At 46.9% G+C, this 21,192-nt stretch overlaps 1 protein-coding gene across 2 annotated transcripts in view; it reads right to left on the reverse strand.

Annotated features, from left to right (window-relative positions):
- SGMS1 (sphingomyelin synthase 1) overlaps positions 1-21,192 on the reverse strand; it is a 72,897-nt gene extending 51,705 nt beyond the window's left edge. Inside the window, exons 1-2 of one of the 2 annotated variants that reach the window (XM_010714145.2) lie at positions 21,154-21,192; positions 4,836-4,947 (exon numbers count right to left, since the gene is read on the reverse strand). The gene's annotated coding sequence lies outside the window, so the exon portion shown is untranslated. Of the gene's footprint in view, positions 1-1,848; positions 2,039-4,835; positions 4,948-21,153 lie in introns of those variants that run through there. The other variant, XM_019618027.2, reaches the window with a different exon arrangement.

Raw genomic sequence — 21,192 nt, forward strand, 5'->3', positions numbered from 1 at the left:
CAGAAGACTAAAACACAGAAAATAAAACACATCAGGAGGAAGAGCAAGCGAGGTACCACAGCTGATAAGAGGTGTGCTTTCCCTGCTGACCGCTGTGCCCAGACCTGTCAGTCTGCATTCACCCTCCTACTGCATTCCATTTCACAGCTGCTTCTGGCTTCCTTAACACTCCTCGTGCATGACAACCAGTTTCAGAACAGGGAGCCAGACAAACCAGCACAATGCTGTCAGATGCAGACTGTCTAGATTTTAGGTTAAAGAGGACATCGACTTTATTTGGATCAGTAACAGCTTCCACCAAGCAGCTGAAGCTGCTTTAGGAGTACTGAACGTATCTGAGTAATAAAAAGTGTTTGTCCAAAGCGAGTTCTTCACCTCTGCTGCCAGCTGCCCTTCCAGACATGCTGTACAGGTCAGGGTGTCCCCAAGGCTGTATTTACAGGAGCTTTCCAAGAAGTAATTAGCAAAGCTTGGGGAATTTAACAATACATCTGTGTCTGGTGGCTGAAACAAAGTGCTTCTGCGGCCCAGGAAAAGGCAGGGAGGAACCTAGAGGCAGGAGCACGCTCCACACAAGATGGCATTTCAACCTGCCTGGCTGTAGCCTGGACACACACATTCTTTAACAGTTGGGACAGGCACCCTTCAGCATTTTAATACCAAATGCTTTACCCATCCTTTCCTATATAGTTATCGCCATGGAACAAAAATCATCAGATAAAGCATTTTGGTTTCCTAAGAACTGCATGCAAATCTCCTGTCAAATCAGTTGCTGACAGCCTTTCAACTATTCAATGCAAACAGGAACAGCAGAGGAAGGCTAGGAAAAGCCTTTTTGTTTAAATTCTTCCAATTACAAATCCATGAGAACACAGAAAAACATTAGCAAATGAACTGACAGGCTCTGAAAGAACACAAGTTTCCCGCAACTGCAAGCCTAGCTTGCTTTATCTTTGCAATCCTAACTCACAGCCAGGCAGCAACAATATAAAATTAGAGATCAGCAAGATGGTGCTCCCCCCATCAAATCAAATACACCCATCTTGAACCACTTCCAGCACGAATTCAACCCCAAATAACATTTGCTGTTAGTAACATACCAGTTGAAATTTTACCTGCGTGCTAAGAGCTGGGGGAACAGGCAGCAGCCCCAACTTCATGCTCAGCCTTTCCTTCCAAAGGAAGTGAAAAAAGTTCCCATGAAGCTGTCACTGGGTGCCTTTCAGATGGAGTACATCCACTCCACAAGCAGGACACGAGGGCAGCTACCAGAAGTTTTGATGCTTACCCATGATGGGATGTCAAACCCCAACAGAAAGCTGGGAACCTTAAGAGAAATTCAGGAAAAACCAAAAGGAACACGAGGAAACAGGGCACAAAGCAGGACAGAAAGCCTGTTCTCTACCTCCTGTAAGCCATGAAACAGCCTCAGAGCAACTCAGAGCCAGCACAGAGGGCCAGTTCTATGCTAACACAGCAACATACAGAGTGCAGAGCAGGAAGATGCACTCTACAAATTAGGGACTAACTACAGGCAGGTGTGGCTTATTTCCATAAACTGCAGTCACTTCCTGCTGTCGCACCCTTTGCCTCTCCCAAGCCCCACGTTTCCTCATTCAAATCCTTAAAACAAGGCTGAAACTGCTGACAGCACCCTGCTTCGTGGTGCTCCTTTGCCAAGAGCCAGCTATGCTATTTAATAAGCAGCAAAGGCCAGGGAAACTCCCAGGGTCAAATAAGATCCATCTGAGCAAAGGATGCACAAAATACCTGCTCCAAGCTCAAGTTAAACCTTTGTTTTCCAATTACTGCCACGATAACGAACCATCCCTCCTCTCTGGGACTTACCCCCTCCCGGTGCACAGTGTGGCAGAGGCAGCAGTTGCACAGATCAGATCCCAGTGTTGCTGGGTACCGTGCACCACTTAGAACCAGAGCCACCTGCAAATCCTGTTGCGCCGACTCGCTGCTTCCACTCGCACAGCAGTTCAGACGCACGCAGCCTGCGTGCAATGGGAAAAGCAGGGGCAGGGCTGCAGGGGAGCGAAGCAGAGCTGAGAAGAATTTTCCTGGAGGTTGGTCCGGTGCCACTGCAGGGAGCGAGCAAGGACAGCATTACGCAGCAGCTCCGAGCTCAGGCGTTCCTGGCAGCAAAGTAATCGCCTAAACGTCAGCACCGCGAAACCCCATTTGCACCAGAAAACCTATCTGCAGGCAGTTACATGACTAATCACTATCCCCAAGGCGCTCTCACGTGTGCAGGCCAACACCCAGAAACTACCGACAGCGCTTTTCATAGAGATCATCTCCCATGCACCTGACATCTCCCTGGGCTTTTTACACGTCGGTCTGAAGCTGAAACCCTCCGTGGCTGTTAACTACCAACTAGCCTGTGCTGGAATTTAATTTCAACCATTTCAAGTCCCAGCTATATGCATACACATTTTTTAAACAGGCAACTTCAGCAGAAATCTTTACAGAAAGACAAATACAAAATTGAGAGCATCCCCCACCATCACACACGGTGACCCCAGTACCCTGAGGCTCTGTTCTGCGGAGTTACATGCAGTAGGTACCAGCATATCTGGCATTAGTACATTTCAACAAAATTCACTAAGACAAAGTAAGTTCCAGCCCTAAAATACTGCTTTGCACACCGTAATACCTACTTGCATTAGTCACTGTTACACTCACATCCAGCAATCGTTTACTTGCATGGAGAGCAAGTTTCAATTTAAGAGAAATTCAGCAAGCGAGTTCAGCATCAAGCTGAAGGACGGGTTCTGTTTCTACAAGAGGTTCCCTGGATTATTTTAAGGCTCGAGTTGTGCAAAGCTAACGGTTGAGGAAAGGGATGTTTTTGGGACTGATTCACAAAAGAAATACCATTGAGAGCCAGCAGTACCTTCATTTCCATATTAGACCCCTGGATTTCAGCAAGGAGCCACCTATGTATTTCGTGACCCTGCAGCACTGGAAAGTACACTGCTTACAGTGAGACAAGCACACAAATCTGACCTCGGAAGTATCCAGGTGTCTGCAAGGAACTTCTCAACATGAACTAAAAGGCATGCTGCATCTCCAACAGTGCTCAGTTTGAATTTTTCCCAGATGGTGGGAATAAAGCAGCCCTTGCACTACACCTACATATGTTCAACCCCTATTAAGCCTGCAATCAACTTAAGTAATAGATTACCCCATTATTCATCAGTCTGTGTATTGAACCCAGAGAAAAGAAAGATTGAATCAATACAGCGACAGGAGCTTCTGCTGTCTGGCACAAGTGCCTTCAGCTCTCAGTGTTTGTACAGCTGGGGAAGCAAAGGTAGGAATTTTTCAGGACTGATGAAAACAACCTCGGGTTTCATGTCTAGAACAGCCACAACATAGATGCCAGCTTTCAGAAAGCAGCAACGACAGAATAACTCCTGCCCAGAACAATTGGCCTTACGTGCAACACACACACAAATCCCCCCTTTTTAGCAGCTTTGATTTTAGGTCACAGTATTTTTCTCATTATTTCTGTTTACTGACTGTATTGTTGATGGTAGCTGTGGAAACACTACCCAACATTTATTCTACAGCATTTGAGATTTACAGGCACACTGTCCTGTGATTGTGGTAGGAGAGGGGCTAAACCCAGCTTTCCTAAAACCAGGTTTGCTCAGGGCACTCGTAGGGAGAATTACAACTGGATTAGGAAGAACCACAACAGAGAGCTGCTCTTCTGCTCTATCCTTCACAGCAGCTGCTCAGGACCAGCTGGTTTAGTCTCACCCATTTTCAAGCGCTTCTAGAGAAAAGGCACTTTCCTAGCCAAAGGCAGTGGGCACCAATGCCTTGTTTCATTCAGTGTGCTAGTTGCTCATGTTACACACCAACAAATAACTGCTTTAAAAACCACATTCTTTCTCAAACATCTCTACAGTTCGTTAGCTCTTGCCTTCATTTTCCAGTTCTTAGTCATGGAGCCTTTCAGCACAGATCAAACCCAACGCAACAATAAACGAACCTTAAAAGATGCCCCTCAACAAATCCTTGGGCAGCTTCAAAGCATTACTGAAAGGGGAAAAAACAACAACAACAACAACAAAAACCATAACAACAAGCAACAAGAAAGGGAAGAAGCCCAGTTTATTTTTCTCAGTGCAGGTCAATTTATTTATGTTGAAGTCAGAAATGGGAACAGAAATCAGGCATTCCACCTGTCTGTCTCATCCACTCTATAGATCACTCTGATCTCAACAACCACAGGGGCAAAGATTGCCTTATAAGCAGTCTTTTTGTGGTATTTATACACAAACTACATCCTCTGAAGTTTTGTTCTTAGTTGACCTGAACTGGAAAGAAAAGGGACTGACCAAACCCATCCTTCAGTTGACTTCTAAGATTTTACAATTCAGTATTGAAGTTGGACTGCTTTCTTGAATGGAGCTTGCCAGGCTGGCACAAGCAATATCTAAGCTAACAGAAAATGGACTGAATCACTCTACATTTGCTAGCAAGCAATGATTTTGAATGGAAGGCTCACTCAGAAAAACCAGCTGGTACGAGGGCCAAAAGAAACAGTGCCATGCAGCTGCAGGACATGAAGTCAGTTGTTACAGCCACCCCAGTGAGGACCACAAGCTGCTACCAGCACCGAAGGCACACCACTGGCACACATGCAAAAAACGATTAATCCAAACCAAAATGGATACTCATCCATTTTGTCCAAAACGAGAGATGCATCCAAATCCAGGTCACATTTAGTATCAGTTTACAGTAAACAACATATTGAAAATTATACTGCTCCAAAACACAAACCCTACGAAATGCAAAATTTACTTGCTTACCTGGAATTGCTTTCCTGTGCAAAGCGCTCGGCTCATCAGGTTAGAAGCTCACTGTGACCATGACAGCCCAGAAAACCTGCAGCTGGCTGCTGCTCACGTCCTCAGAGGGTCGCTGTAAAAAACAAATCATTGCACGTTAAGAAAGCAGGGCTACTGGCCAGCTTCCTATTAAAAATATTAGGGGGATTGTAACATGAAGATTCTTTCAAGATCTACCCGTAGATGGGATATACAGTAAAGCACTGCCCTGACATAGGCAGCTATTTTAAAGAGTATTTCCCCACAGATATGGAAACAGAGGATTCCCGTGTCATACAAGTCCATAGCAGCATTTGTCGCATCTAGAGGGGTCTGGAGCACTTCCTGCCCCCCATCCAGTGGGGCACGGCACTGCGCGGAGGGAGAAAAGGCTGGAAGGAAATATATCCCCAAATACTCTCTGAGGGGAGCTGGTAAAGTCACCTAGGCTGTGAACCAGGAATGACAAATGAGGTAACTGCTGAGCTGGCACAAAGGAAGTGCAGGAGGAGAGCTGAAAGCTTTCTGTAGTGGTCTTCGAGCTAACTAAGTTAACTTTGAAGAAAGCGCACACACCAAAGCAAAGACAAAATGTAAAACCAAAATGTGCTCGACCAGCATCCTCCAAGGGTGGCACAATGGCAAAAGGTCTTTTCCCAGTCCCTTAGTCGCTCAGCTCTCATCGAGTTTGTGCACAGGCCAATGGTAGGGCTGGCAGCAGCAGACAGGACTGGAAGGAATGTGCTTATCATCCAGCCCTGCACCTTCTGAGAGAGACCAGAATGGGGAGACTGGAGTTGTGCCACTTGTCAAGAAGCAAGAAGGCAGGGCCGGCTCAGCACAGTGTGCAGATAAGAGAAACAGATGGCCCTGCTCCCCTCATATTCGCTAGAGAGCTGCTGCTCAGACGCTTCCATCCAAACACTAGTGGGGAAAAATTCCATCCCACCTGCTGAAGCAGAACTGAACACAAGCCACCCCCTACCAGAAAGCAAGCAGTGATTTCTGCCCAGTTTGACTGTAGGATTGCTTGGAAATCTGTATTTAGATTTCACATGATGTTCCTGGCTCATTTTCAAGATTGTTTCATGGAAGCACTTTGGAGACAATGGCAGCATGCCATCGGGTACCTGCTGACCCGAGCACCACCCACACATGTCCAGTAAGGACAGCCCCATTTCTGCGGGTCACTGAGCCTTATCTCCCAGCAGCAGGGACCCTCCCAAGCACACTGTATTCCCTGACTGCATGCTCACCTGCCAAGCTTCACAAAGCTTGGAAACCACTCACCAGCTGCTGTAACACTGTCTGCATCCAGGCACAAGGCTCCCAGCACAGTCTGCCTGCTCCTCCAGAATAGACTGATCCTTACAACGGAGCATAAACCCAGATATTTGAGAGCCAGCTACATACAGGAAAGCAGGAGTGATTCACAGCAACACTAAACTCCATTCACCTCTGAAGTTGCAGTGGTGACAGAGCTGTGGCAAGCTTTGATAAAGCTCATTCTGCCTGCTTGGGGCACACACACAGCCACGCAGTACTTTCTGTGCAAATTGATCCTTGATCTTGGAGGCCTTTCCCAGCCTTGGTGATTCAATGCATCACACGCTGTGTGCTTTTCACAAATTAAGGCCTCCCTCACCTAACTCGCCAGGCTGGCACACCAAGCTCCTCCATCTCCTGCTCCTCCCAGAGCAGAAACAGCTTCTGTGCTGTGGGGCCACAGGTGCCAAGCCCTGCACCTGGCTCCCCACAGGCACGCTCCAGCCTCTCTGTGGAAGTAGCTCACTTCTGGAGTTGCTAAGCAATAGCAAGCTGCAATGGCATGAGAGAAGCCCACCTCCATTTCAGCACATGGGTTGACAGCTCAACTCTGTGGTACCACTTGGTTTTAATATCTGCAGCAACCCAGAAACATCAGCGAGGGGGCATTTTTGATGGTTTTGGCACTACTGATTTCTGAAGATGAAGAAGAGATACTGTTGTTTTCATGGTACTCAAACACCCCGTGAAGCTCATTTACCTTATATGCATCATTTCACATCTTTTGACCCAATGCACTGCAGCAGCAGGTATGTGCATGCACACCCACCTCAGGCTCCAGGCAGGCTCAGAGCTGAACCTGCACTCCTAACTATTGCATTTAAATAGACAGCTGCTTGCAGATGCTGCAGGACTTCCAGAAAGAACTTGCAATCCCTTCCATTAACATTCAAATGTTTTACAGGTGAATGCTACCACCATGATCATCCATGCAGAACTATAAGTGAACCAACAGCCGAAACAGTTTCAGAGAGCATGAGTAACTACGGGCCACTTTCAAAGCCACAGAATTCCTCCTTGTCCTGTATGTCAGCTCTGTCTGCAAAGCACAGACATGAAGATGTGGAAACGGGGATTCTCCTCTTCCCACCCAACAAGTGCACGCAAGCAGCAGCACTACAAATGTGGTGCGAGTGGGCTGTTCCTACACCCTTCTCCAGCACAAACAGCAACATCAGGAACGTCGGCAGAGGTTGGATTAACCAGCTGCCAACTGCTCCTTGGGAAAGCCATCTTGCTGCTATATTTTAGGCTTACATCCAATTTACTCTTCTGACTTTGTTTGCAAAGTATTGTAAAAAGGCAAAGTATTTTGGCTCCTTTTTCCATTTTAGGAAGTTTAGAGGCAACTGCCCACTGCCACACGCCGGATTTTTAATCACTGCTCAAAGTGTTACATCCCCGTCAGCTTTTTTGCATGGGAAGAAATTAGCACAGCAGTTAACATGCTGCAAAAACCAGCCCTAATTTCCCAAAAGCCAAGGAAAGCTGTTAGTGTTACGACCGACGGCAACACAGTCCTGTGAAGCAGCAAGATTTATTCACAGGATTACCTGAGCCCCTGAAGAGATCTGATAAAACAAAAGATGATGCTTGCAGCAAGCGCTTCCATCGCTATTAAATGGTTCTGCACTTCTGTGAAAGGACACAACTGGGCTCACTCTCACAGCTCAGACATCTGCACACCCAGTACTCCAGTCTGCATAACGCCAGCAAAAATAACACACCACCACATCTTGATTATGTTTATTAACAAAGCATGGCTTTTAGAAGTGTCAACACCAGTAGAGAGGCCAAAATGTTTAAGTCCCTTACTGAACTACAGCAGACACAGAAGTCATAGGCAGAAGAGTCAGCATCCACTGGAAACTAACCAGACCCCAAAAACACCCTTTGACCACTGCCTGGATTTCCTTTTAGGTCACAACGTACAGGACTAAATCACAAGCATACCAGAAACAACAATCCCACTCCCATGAAATGGTTGGTCTCTTCCAACTGTTTCCAGCATCACCATTCCTCTCTCAGTGAAACTAACAGTAGTTAATTACAATAAAACAAGTTATTACCACTTTGAAAAACATTAAAAAAAGAAAGAGAGAGAGAGAACATATGAACTAATTCAGCCTGGTTAATTTTCAGCATATTCAGTGTTTTATTCAGAGTGGACCTGCCTCGATAATTATCACATGTTACAGAAACACGAGGTCTCAATATTTAACAGACCATATTTTCTGAATCAATATTTGGAAAAGTCCCAGCTTTGATGCTCATCTCCAGGCACTCTGCTGTAACAGGGTGAGACCCTGCTGAGAGAGCTGGGGCTCTTCAGCCTAGAGAAGAGCAGGCTCCACAGGGACCTTATAGCAGCCTTCCAGCACCTGAAAGGGGCCTGCAGGAAAGCTGGGGAGGGACTTTCCATAAGGGCAGGTAGTGAGAGGATAAGGGGAAATGGTTTTAAACAGGAAAAGGGTAGATTTAGACTAGATATTAGTAAGAAATCCTTTATGTGAGGGTTGCTCAGCCAGGCTGTGGATGCCCCATCCCTGGAAGCACTCAAGGCCAGTCTGGATGGGGCTGTGAGCAACCTGGGCTAGAGGGAGGTGTCCCTGCCTGTAGCAGGGGGTTGGAACCAGGTGATCTTAAAGGTCCCTTCCAACCCAAACCATTCTACGATTCTATGATAACAGCTTTCTGAATGATGCACTGTCTGCTACTAAACAAGCTTCCAAAATGCAGACGCCTTGAATACTGGCAAACCCATCAAGGATTTCCTCAACTTGCAATCCGGAAACCTACGTAAAAAGATAACATGCCTCTTCCCCAGAAACAACCAGGAAATTACAGGCCTCTGTTTCATTTCATGACCTTCTGTGTAACATGCAGTGTGTTCACTGCAAAGCTTTTAGCAACAAGGAAGCTGCTGCTCTTGGAACATGCAGTAAAAAGATTGGAGTTTCCCCATCTTCTGTCAGTAGTGACAACCACTTTGAACAATATTGCTTATTTCTACCCACCAAACCTGTGACTGACTGCTCATCTGGATCATTTTCCGTTGGTTTGTACTTGCTTTGGCCTGCTTGAAACTGAAGGGAGACTGGTTGCAAGCTGAGTACTTCATGCCAAGCGTGGGCCACATGGGGCTAAGGGGATGGAGACAGAAATGGTTCACCTCCACTGAAAAGCAATATTGTGCATCAGAATTTCTACTAAGCTCATGAAAGGAATGCTTTTGGGTGTGAGGTAAAGCTGACTCAAAAACAAACTACGGTCATTTTAAACTTCGCTCTTTCCATTTCCCACCTGTTTGAAAACCGCAGACCTTTGAACATGTCTCATCTTTGCATCCTTACAATTGATACAAAATTGCATTGATACAAAACAGCAAGGCATCACTTTCCCTTCCAAACAGAAGGCCTCAATGTTTCTACTGGACTTTGTGACACCACCTACCATTCAGTACTTGGGGTTGGGTTTGTGATGAGCTCAGTTACAGACTGCAACCTGGAAAGGTTAAAAGAAACAAGTGCAGCACAAAACCAGACCTGTTGTGCTGGTTTTCAGCTCCAGCGGGGTTAAAAATGCTAGTTCAGATTCACTTTTGGGAACATGATCCTCCAGTGTGACTGAATGCCGGCTTTGTCAGCTACCCAGCAAGAACACGGGGTGCACGGCACTCAGTGCATTCAATTCCAGAAGTATTACTGGGTGCCAATAGTTTTCTCAAGCCGAGAGGCCAGGGCTACTTAACAGGACAGCAGATGTGCTGGGACTTTTTTGGAAATAAACAAAACAAAAAAAGCCATCAGCATTCTCCACTTACCCATATCAAAAATGCTTCCAAGCAGCCTTCCCTACGTTATTGCAGCAGTTAAAGATCTTCTGAATATTCAAAAATGTGCTGTTAGCAACATTTACATAAAATTCATAAGGGAGACTTCTTGGCTTAAAGATGAATGCATTAGCTTTTAAAATATTGTTCAATACTTTGTACGTGGGCCTCTTCTACAGAGCAGATTTACGAGACAATCATGATAGCACAGAACAGCTAACAGTGCCACATACACAGTGCTTGAGCAACCACCCCATTTCTGCCTCCTTTTTGATTTCACCTCGCCGCCCAAGGAAGCTCCACCATCAGAGGCTGTAAAACAGAAAAATGGAAGCTCTTCCTCCTGAGCTGTTCCCACCTCCGGCTTAGAAAAATCACAAAGTATTGCTCTCACAGCTCCTCCAGGCCGAAGCCAATGCGTGTGATATCTGGGAGTACTTTTTGCAGGGATTCCTTTTGGTGCTGCTATGAGGCACCAAGTTTGGCATTCATCTCTACTATTATTAGCCCTGTCACCAGTCACCACAAGCTTCGGTTCTTTTATTTTCCTGCCATCCCCATGTAACAAAACAAGCTCACAACTGTTCCACTGCGCCAGCCCAACCAAGGCATAGGAGCAGCTGAGCCATGCACTCTGACTCCTTCTGAGCCTTTGATTACTTTCAGCCAGGGGAGTTTCTTAAGTCTGTATTTAGAACCCTTCAGGACTATCTTATCCAAATATTTGCTCAGCTCCCCTTGATTCCATTAAAACTCTGTCCACAACATCATCTGGCAAAGAGTCCAAGATGTCTGTTGTGTGTTGATGGGGAGCCCACGTGCCACGGTGTGCAGCTCGGGATTCCACTCACTGCTGCTTCCCACCTCCCAAGCAGATGGGTGGAAAGGAATCCCCATTTCTGGTTTCCAGGCTACTCACAGATTCAAGCAGGTATGTTCACACCACTACCTACTTTTTAAGTTGTCACAAGGTGTTGGTTTTCCCCCTCAGATCCCTCACAAACAGAAGCCAGGTTACAATCCACAGGTTGAGAACACGCTGCAATAACACATGGGAGAGGTCTGAGAACACCTTTCTTCCCACAAAACAGCAAATACCAGAAATGTGAGTTTCCTCCACAAGAAAAATTATACAGAAACAGGCTCCTCCTCCATTCCTAAGAGGCAGCACTAAGATCCTCAAGCAGCACAAGCGGCAGCACGACTGATCCTGATGAGCGCACACCCATGTCTTCAAGTACCCAGTGCTAAACTGTACTCACCAGGCCCCTTCCCAACCACCACTCCTGGTCTGTTTTTCTAGAGCAGAACCTGATCAGGCTGTCAAGATGGCACTCCTCGAGCATGCTGAAGGAATACATCACGTGGCTTAGCTGTGCGTAGTTGCTGCGCAGCAATATTTGGTGACAATTTGGGGGAGAAAAGATTGCTGTCAGCCATTTCATACAAAAACAAAGCTGGGTGCAGGATACAGAAGTTTTTCACATTAAAAAATGGATTGGGCTGTAGTACTCTGATCAAAATGAACATTTGCATCTGACATGTTGCCCCAGGCGGCCCACTCCCAGCCCTCAGCTATGCCAGGGTTCCTTGTTCGCCTGCAGCATTCCTGGTGGCTGCATTCCAGGAGGGGGCAGCCTGCAAGTGCCTTCATACAGTATGTGAAATGCTTTGTTTATCCAAAAATATTTGAGCTCCAAGAGATATGAAAGCAAGATTTAGATTTCAGCATTTGCACAGTAAAGAGATGCAACTCCTACAGATACTGCCAGAAAGTTTCTTCCTTGAGCCTTCCTAGCTGTAAAATATATTTTGCAAAAACAAAATTACAGTAAACCAAAAGTTGAAGCAATAATAATGGAGAACAATAATAATAATTCCTTTATAAATTGTTATAGCAAGAAGAGAGAAGCACAAGACATTCAAAGGGTGCCACTGCATTCTTGGTCCCTTTGTTAGGAGGAGATCAAGGTAGGAAAACCCTTCTGCTGCTGAGACTAAAACAAAACTTATGGGATCTTCCCCACTAAGTGGCTCTGCAAAACCAGAATAGCATAAAACATAAGGAGCTTCCCTGCAGCCTGACCCCCAGTTTAACTGCAAAAGTGAAATCTAGCTACCAGCACTGAAGTTAGCACTGAAGTTTTACAGTGTTCATACTACCTTATAAATAGACATCTGTCCCTAGCTTGTTATTTCAGAGGTTACTTAAGATGAGGAATTAAGCACATCAGTCATCAGAGACAAAATCATGACAGTCAGCAGGGCAGGACTTTCAAACAGAACATTCAATTCAACACAACTCAATCACCCTCAGTTACAGAACTGGAAGACAGGACTATTTAAAATGTTATGGCTCAAAAGCTGCAAGAAAGTACCTCCTTTTCCAGCTGAAAGCCCTTTTCACTTAAAGATGGCATGCCCCCACATACTTGGTTCCTGATCTCGACAATGGCCCCACCACACTGTCTCAGCAGCAGCCTGTTCAGCTGGAGAAAAGCAGGCTGCGGGGTGACCTCATTGCAGCCTTTCAGTACCTAAAGGGAGCCTACAAACAGGAGGGGAGTCAGCTCTTTGAAAGGGTAGACAGCAGCAGGATGAGGGGAAATGGTTTGAAGCTGAGAGAGGAAAGATTTAGGTTGGATGTCAGGGGGAAGTTCTTCACTATGAGAGTGGCGAGGTGCTGGAACAGTTGCCCAGAGAGGCTGTGGATGCCCCGTCCATCCCTGGAGGTGTTCAAGGCCAGGTTGGATGGGGCCCTGGGAAACCTGGGCTGGTATTAAACGTGGAGGTTGGTGGCCCTGCATGTGGCAGGGGGTTGGAGCTTCGTGATCTTTGAGGTCCCTTCCAACCCTGGCCATTCTGTGATTAAGGCACTTTTCAGTACCCAGTCCTTACTGAGCTCCACAGGCTCTCTGTCCCATAGCTCCAGTTGCACGGTTCCTTGGGCTGCGGTTTTGCTGTTGGCCCATCACTTCTATTGGTGGCTTCATTCAAGGGGCTTATCTCAAACTGCACTGCAAATGTAGAAGCGACTACATGTAAAAATAAGAAGTCCATCTCTTAAGAAAGTGATATGGAAGTTGTGGAAATGCTTTTCTGCTAAGTTCACTAGATGTATGTTTGCAGCAAAACAACACCATAAACTTTAGTATGTTTATGTTACAAAACACTAGCAGATCCTGTGAAGCATGACAACAATAAAACAGCAAGCTTTGACACCGTCAAAAACGTTATGTGCAGAAAGCTGTGCAGTTTGGTAAGCCATTTCCTTTGTTGTGAGGTACTAATCAAGGCACAGATCCTCACAGTTTGGGTCTCACCCACAAGCTGGAGTTCACTCTGTGGTCAGAGACCTCAGGCACGCAGGAACTGCAAGAAGTAACACCAAGACAATTCAGTATGCATAAAAATGAAAGTAACAAAGAAAGTAGGTTGGAATCAATTTTGGGTTACAAAATGGGTACTCCATGAGGGTTCCTGATGAGACTTCTGGCACTAACAAGCAGAATTAACCACAGATTTTGTGAAAACTCAGTTTGAGCCAAAGCTCAGAATAATTTCAGTCTCTAGAATACCAAAGAGTGTGCTTCCATTTCGGCATTTAACAAGATACAATATCAAGAGTAAATCACAACCGCTACACGGCAATAAAACCAGACTTGGCTATTTTTCTTACGGCAGGGACAAAATTGGTTAGCACAAGGCACACTAAGTACCAAATCAGTTTAAAAGCAACATGCAAAGCCATCTGCAGTATTTCCTGAGGCACAAAACCAAAAGCAGTAAATCATACAAAATTTTGCACAGTGTCAGTAAAACCAAAAATAGAAAGGAAGGGCTGACCCCACCTCCAACGGCTGGGGTCAGGAAAGCAGGCTTCCTCTACCAACAGGACCTCCAGGTTTCACCACAGCCTTGCTATCTTAGAAAAAGTAGAGACTGTTTTTTTTTTTTTCTATCTCTAGAGACTTGCCTTACAGCACCCTGGGCGAAAAGCCTCGCTCTGAACCAAACCAAGACAGGCATGCAAATAGCACCAGGGCTGCAGTACACTTTGAAAGTGGGACAAGGTAAAAACCATAGAGGCCTCAGGCTTTGGAATCAGTGCAAAGAGCAATATGCAAAGCTGCCTGGTACTGCTGAATTTGCATGTCAATCTTCGAGCAGACAGAGGATGCAGCTCAGAAGCGACCTTCAGGCTCCCTGTCCCTTCACATTCTTCTGCTCAGGCTCCAAACCCTGTACAATGACAATGGCCCACAACACATATGTATTGGTTTCCTCCAGTGAAGTCACCCATCCACCACAGACCAAACAACCAGTGCCAGGTACCTATCAGGCCCTGATTTAAATCAGTGGTATACCAGCTCATTAGCTTTTCACATCACTGCAGATGGAGGAAGAGAAAAATGTATTCCCTTCAGTTGCAAAGATTTACAAAGGTTACACTCCCCAGAGAGAAACCGTACAGCGCTTATGTCTTCTTCAAACCCTATATATATACATATATATATATATATTTTTTTTTTTTAATTTGGAGGCTGACTTAATTACAAGCACAGAGAAGCACAGTTGAGTTTGTGAGCAGCTCCACCTTCCCAGATTTTGCTGACCAGAAACCTCTCCCCACCTTGCAAATGCTGGTGTGAGGGGAAGGAGAGCTGAGGACATGCTATCATGTTACCCATTCCTTTGCACAACCGATCTTCCTTTCTGGATCTGAAGCAGAAAGTAAAGAAAGGATGGCATGGGCACAGCAGCTGCCAAAAGGATCGAAAAATCCCAAGAACAAGATGTTTCTATGTCACACATAGTCACATTAGCTTCACCTTCTGCTTGCATTCAGCAATTCCAGAGTTGCAGCCACAAGATTTACGCTCTCACTCGGATGTCACCTTCCCACATGGCTTCCTGCTGTCACAAGGTGCTCACAAAGGACCTGCCACAAGCTTCACCAACTAGATCACGCACCGCTCTGCTGCCTCTTGCTTAATATGGAAACAGGAGGATTAAACAAGCTGGGGTTGGAGAAGGTGGCTGGAGCAGGTGACTTCCGAGTGGTGCTCTGCAAAGAAATCTACAGTAAGAGAATACAGAAGTTAGCAAAGGCGCTGGTAACACTGTAAATCAATGCATACTTGATCTCTGGAGTACAGGAAGCTGCTGGAGAGGAGAGCTTGCGCTGAGGCACAAGATACTTTAATGAGCCTGCTAGTGCATAGCCTCACTCTGGGTTTCCTATGCAACCTCAATGCTTTCGCACTCTGGAGAGTTTTGCCATGCTTCTCGTATTTTGACAAAGCCTGAGCTCCTTCTCCTTTCTGACAGCTGCTGCAGAGAACTCTGATGCCGTACCCAGCTGCCAAGCTGTGGTTTGTGACAGAAGTTCCCTGAGGGAGGTGAGGTGTGGAGCAGGAGGAATAGGGAGCTCCCTGCTGCGGTCCCCTCCCGTAACACATCGCTGCAGGGCTGCGCTGCTGCTGCACAGACCTGAGGGATTCACCGCGCTTTCCAAACGGGTTTGTCAACAATGAAAACATCACTTTGGCATTTACACCATTGCCAGTACTCAGAGGCCATCTCCTGTCATGCAACTGTTACTCGAATTTTCCATTAAGTCAATAAATGCCAAACGGCCTCTTCCAGTTGTAATGATTTAGGAATGATTTTCCCAACTGACTGAGGAAAGCTGCAAAAGCACTAAATTGGCAGGAAAAAGGAAAATGAGCTCCAGGATGTATTTGCAAATTTGACCAGAACAAAACATTGTATCCCTTAAAGCAACCAGGAAACTCTGTAAAGAGACCAAAAGCTGCTGGAGCCACAGGGAAACCTCATGTTTAGGACAAGGACCGCCAGCAGAAAGCACATCCCACACACACCACAAACCCTGAATTCCCTCCATAGTGCCTTGTTCCTGAGGGTTAACTCCAACTTCATTTCAAAAAGAGCCCTGGTGCCACAAAGTAGCAAAATCACATTAAACAAACATGGTTGAAAATGTCCGTTTCTGCCCATTTCTGTATAGCACTCCAGCGACTGCCTCCAGACCTATCACTGATATTTGCAGTGAAGGAAGTATTTTGGGAGTTGGTCACCCCAACATAAGAAACAAATATATGCACCAGCAGGAACCAGCTCCTCAGAAATACCAGCAGTACAACAACCTTCCCACAGAAACCACGTTTACCACAGACTTCACAACTCAGATGGCCTTGCATCTAGCAACAGCCTGCTTTTTGGCAGCACCATCCCCAGCAAGAGACCTCCAAAGCAACCCCACCTCAGGGTCAGCAGCAGGAATCTGCTCCACCCCTCCATCCACAAGCCCTTTGACCTGCCAAGGAACTGCAAATTCCACTGGACCATCTCCTTCGCTCTTATTCCAGCCAGCAGCCACACCAGCTCTCCTCTCCTGCCCCAGGGGTGGAAAGCTGTGCCTGCTAGCAAGGTCCTCTCTCGCAGCTCCACATGCTGTTGTCTTTTGGCAGCTAAAGGAAGAAGGCTTTGAGCATCCTCCCACATTCCCTGGAAACCAGACAATCACATCGACAGGCAAGGCAGTTCACGGCCCTGCAGGGTGCTCGATAACAGCCCAACAGCTGAGCAACAGCTTAGCACAGTGAGGTATGCAAAGAGGCTGAGCAGCCTGGGTAGCTGCAAAAGTTCCCAGAGTAGCAGCAGGTTCTATTGCCATCTGAGGTCTCATCAGTAGGTCTTTGTGCCTGTGGTTAAGGACAGATATGTTGACTCAGCAAACGTGGCTGCTGTTTGATCATGGAGTTCCTCTCCCCCCTCTCCTTCTTGCACATCCATGCTCAAGCTGTGGGAACGAAGCACACACCCAGGGTGCAAGCACCCAGCAGGTCTCTGCAGTGAGCTGGGTGCTGCTCTGCAGAGGGCTCCCTGCAGCCTGCCATTGGAGGAGCAGTGCTGCCCTCACCCAGCACACCTCATTCACAGCAATGGAACACTGATCCCAATCGGAAGGGGGTTGGCTCAGGGCCACCCGACAGGTGGAGGGTGATCCATTTTGTCTCCTTATGGTCAGTGTGACATCCCCACTTAAAAATATAAAAACACTCTGAGCTACTAGACCTGGCTTTAGTGGTGTCAAGCCCTTCCTAGAAGACAGACCAGTCAAGGTGCCACAGCACCACTGTGGGATGCTATTTCCGACATCTAGAATGGAGTGAGGCGAGTTTATGGATGCACATCAGCACACCCAGCATCCCTGCAGTCCCAGCTCAGTAATGACAGGACGAGCGCTTTCCCTACTGCGCATCTTGCATAGTTTCTGGCTGAAGGGTTATTATCCAGTCTGCAAGCAGAGGTAACTAGTTCAGTGGCACAGCAGCGCATCTTACAGGCTGAACATCAGCATGGAGCTGTTACGTGGAACTGCCTGGAGGAGCATAGAGACGTTCTACACTTCTTAGGATGCACTCCGCGTTTAGGCTATGAACATGAAAAGACCAAAAACTGTTCTGAACACAGAAACAAGATTCCCTGACTGCCAACAAATGAAATCTCAACCAATGAAGCCAAAAGATGTTTTCGCATACAATTATTTTGTATTTTTGTTTACGTCCAGCTACAAACAGTGTTAAAGCAATTACAGCACGTAAGGGATTACAAAGTTACTGCAAACAGCCCACACTTAACACGCTGAGCGCTCTGTGATATTAGCTCAGGTCTAATGGGAAGAAGCACAGAGGGGTTTTAAAGACTGGCAGGCACTCAACGAAGCAGCAAAGAAAGTTCCCTGCAGGCAGCTACAGCGATGCCAGGCAACGCGGTGTGCAAGGATGAATGGAGCACCAGGGGCTGTAACAGCAAAACCCTCAGCTCAGAGCCCTCCAAAGCCCCACCTGGAAACACCAGTCACCACTGGCATCCCCTCCCAGCAACACTACATATGCCTGTGGACATCAGGATGTACAGATCTCTGACTTCTCAGTGCAGACACATGTTTTCTTGCAAACGTTCCCCAACAAATGCTGAACAAAGTATCAGAATGCAAAAAATCCACATTTTATAAATGTCCTTTGCGCTCTTTCTAAAGTCTCCTTTGATAAAGCATCTATTTGTATTTCAAAAGAGAGAAGACTGAAATAGGAGATTATACGTGCATAAAAACAAAAGCAATATCTGACAAGTTGTTTTTTTTTTTAATTTGCAGGTAATTGCTCATCACTGCAAAATACAGCTTTTGTGCTGTTTCAAAGCAAGTAGATAAGAAACCCTAAGCTAAATATTACTAAATTGCTAAATTATGGCAAATAAAAATCTCTCCCAGCGTGGCTGTATAACCACATTTTGACCAAGCATCCACCCTGGCATCCCTCAGGTACTGCAGGACACAGACCACCACGTTCTGTCCAGGTGTTTCACAGAGGCCTTCCCACCAGGGGCCTCCACGTGCTCACACCCACCCCTTCCTCCCCATCCTCACTCTGCTGTAGTTTCTTTGTACTCCTTTCTCCCTGGCACACAGCTATCCCCACACTACCTTTGCTCAGCACTCCAGCTGCAACCATCCAACTTCAGCATCCCGTGTGATTTCAAGGAACTGCAGCTCAGCTTGGACAGCACTGTCCCACCTGCATACAGACGCAGAGCCAGCCCCATGCAGCTTACCCAAGCCTCCTAGCACACACAGCACCCTGTCCCATGCATACAAGCAGGGTTTTGGCAGCCTGGCATGGTGCTCAGCTGCTGAGCACAGCTTGCGTGGTACATTTTCACTTGACAGCAGCAGGACAGCTCACGCCAGCAGAGTACAGGAAATGCCATCTCTGTGGCAGGAGGTCAACGTGTGGACATGAGAGATTGTATGCAATCAGTCCAAGGCAAAATTTCTGAAAAGCACGGTTCTATCTACGGAGGCATGGGTTTATGCTGCTATGACAAGCCAGGAAATACCACTGTTGTGAATCCTTTCCAACCAAGAGCAGTACTTGAACATTCTGCCTTAGGAAAGGTGCTGAGGCCTCCTGTAGGTGGTGCAAACTGTTTCTCCATTTAATCCCTGGTTGTTTTGCTAAGGTTAAGAATAAAGAAAATGTTAAATTCTGTGCACTGCCCTCTACAAAAACACTTTGCATGTAGCAGTCAAGCAAGAGGCAGTCACGCATTAAATAAAACCATACATCAGACAACTGAAGACAGCGCAGCAGAGTTTAAAGCCCACCAGCCCTGGTGCTGACCCTTCTGCACCACCACCTGGAACAACAGAAGAAGGAGTGGTGAATTTAACTGGAATGGCAGAAAGGTGCTGCATCCTGCACCATTTTCAAAGAAATATATATGGTTAAGTCAGGGCCAGCAGTGACCCTGCAAAGACACTGAGCACGAGGACCTCCATCGTGCTGGATCTTGCCAGCTGTCACCACATCATGATTAGCAAATGCAGTTGGGTGAGGAGACAGTCCCTCGAAACCTGAGCTGTCTGTTCATGGCTCCCTCTGATCTGCCCAAACACCAACTGCAAGCGTTTCAATACTCTCCCACCCAAGCAGTTCATTGTCTCAACCTGCCATTTTAACAAATCCAAGCACGAGGCATTAAATTCCACAAGAACAAATCTCAGCACTACCAGCATTAAATTTGCAAGTGACATTTAATGGCATAAAGCGCAGGCAAAGCTGAGCTAAGCCACTAATGGACCAGCGAGGAAACCTCTAAGGCTCCATGATGCAGTGCTCTTTTTAGCTCGAGGAAATGATGGTGTGGGCTACGCTGGGCAGGAAGAGATACCAGCAGCTTAATAATGTACCTCAAACTACAACAGCCAGAGCTGTGTCCTGCAGACCTGCTGCCCGGCATGCTCTGCAGATAGCTCAAGAGCAAGCTGCACACACACACACACACACACACACCCCTCCCTGCTTCTCTGCTGCAAGGTGCTGTGCAATCCTGCCGCTTTCTGACTACACACACAGGCACAAGAAAAGCCTACGGACAGGAGAGATGATTTTCAGGTATTTGATTATTTGCTTACATTGTAACGGACTACAGACAGCACAGGGAAACTAGTTACACCTGGGAGTTCCTTCGCATGGATGTTAACTTTAACAACCAAAATCAAACTTCCAGCAACCTGGTTTGTGAGAACTATAAAGCATATTTGGGATGAAACACACAAGAACCCAAGGTTTTGTGCTTTTCCTCTCTCCTGCATTCTTCCCGGCTGTCTGGCGGGTGAAAGAGACTTCACTTACAGAGCTGAATGACCCTGCACAGATTCCAGCCCTCAACATGGAACACCAGCCCATGCCAACACCTGTGTGCTGCTTTCCTGGATGCAAAATGCCTCTGATGATGCCAAATCCTTCGGACAACACTGCCAGTAATGTGGGAGCACTGGTCACGGGACACTGATGCTCCAAAAATCCTCAGGATCCGAGCTCCTTTGGCTTCGGCTCTACCACACACAGTCGGTTTCGTTGTACCACATGTGAGTCCTGTAACTGAAAGCAGCACCTGCTGCAGTTTGAGGAGTGGTTAGGGAAGCGACGACACAGAGAGCACAGGCGTATAGGAAGCATTACTGAGAGTCTGCTGCTTCTACGGGCCTTGAGCAGTTGGGTGGTATTCACAGATACCTATCTGAAAGTTACCTGGGCACTTTTGTTACATTTGTAGGTGTCAATGCTCTCCTTAGAGGCCAGTAACACACAGAGACATGCTGTCTCCAGGCTGACACGTAGAAACCAAAAGGGCAGCGACAAGCACTTTGGGAATCGTGCTTATTCCACAGGTCACAACACAGTTTAAAGACTCCCCAGCAGAATTTAGTTCTATTCTACATGCAGGAACCCGGAAAATATCAAGGTGATCTCTCCGGGTAGGAGTGGTTTCCTTATCAGTACTTAAAACTAGCATTTATCTCTCACCTGCCAGCACCCAGAGCCCTGCTCCCCAGCCATCACCGCACCTCACACCGACAGCGGGAGGCCCCGAGGCCTTCCTTCGCGAGGCTGCCACACAGGACACAACAAACCGCGACGGGAGCGGGGCCAGCAGGCACGTGGCAGAACGTGGAAGGACGGACGGACACACACAGACAGACAGACAGACACGCAGACACCAGCCCACCCAGCGCCAGGCCCTGTCCAGCACCGGCCGCACACCCACCTGTCACAGCGCCGGCGGGGCGAGGCGCCCACAGCTCCG

The sequence above is a fragment of the Meleagris gallopavo genome, chromosome 8 (genome assembly GCF_000146605.3).
Source record: "Meleagris gallopavo isolate NT-WF06-2002-E0010 breed Aviagen turkey brand Nicholas breeding stock chromosome 8, Turkey_5.1, whole genome shotgun sequence".
Taxonomy (NCBI): Eukaryota; Metazoa; Chordata; class Aves; order Galliformes; family Phasianidae; genus Meleagris; species Meleagris gallopavo.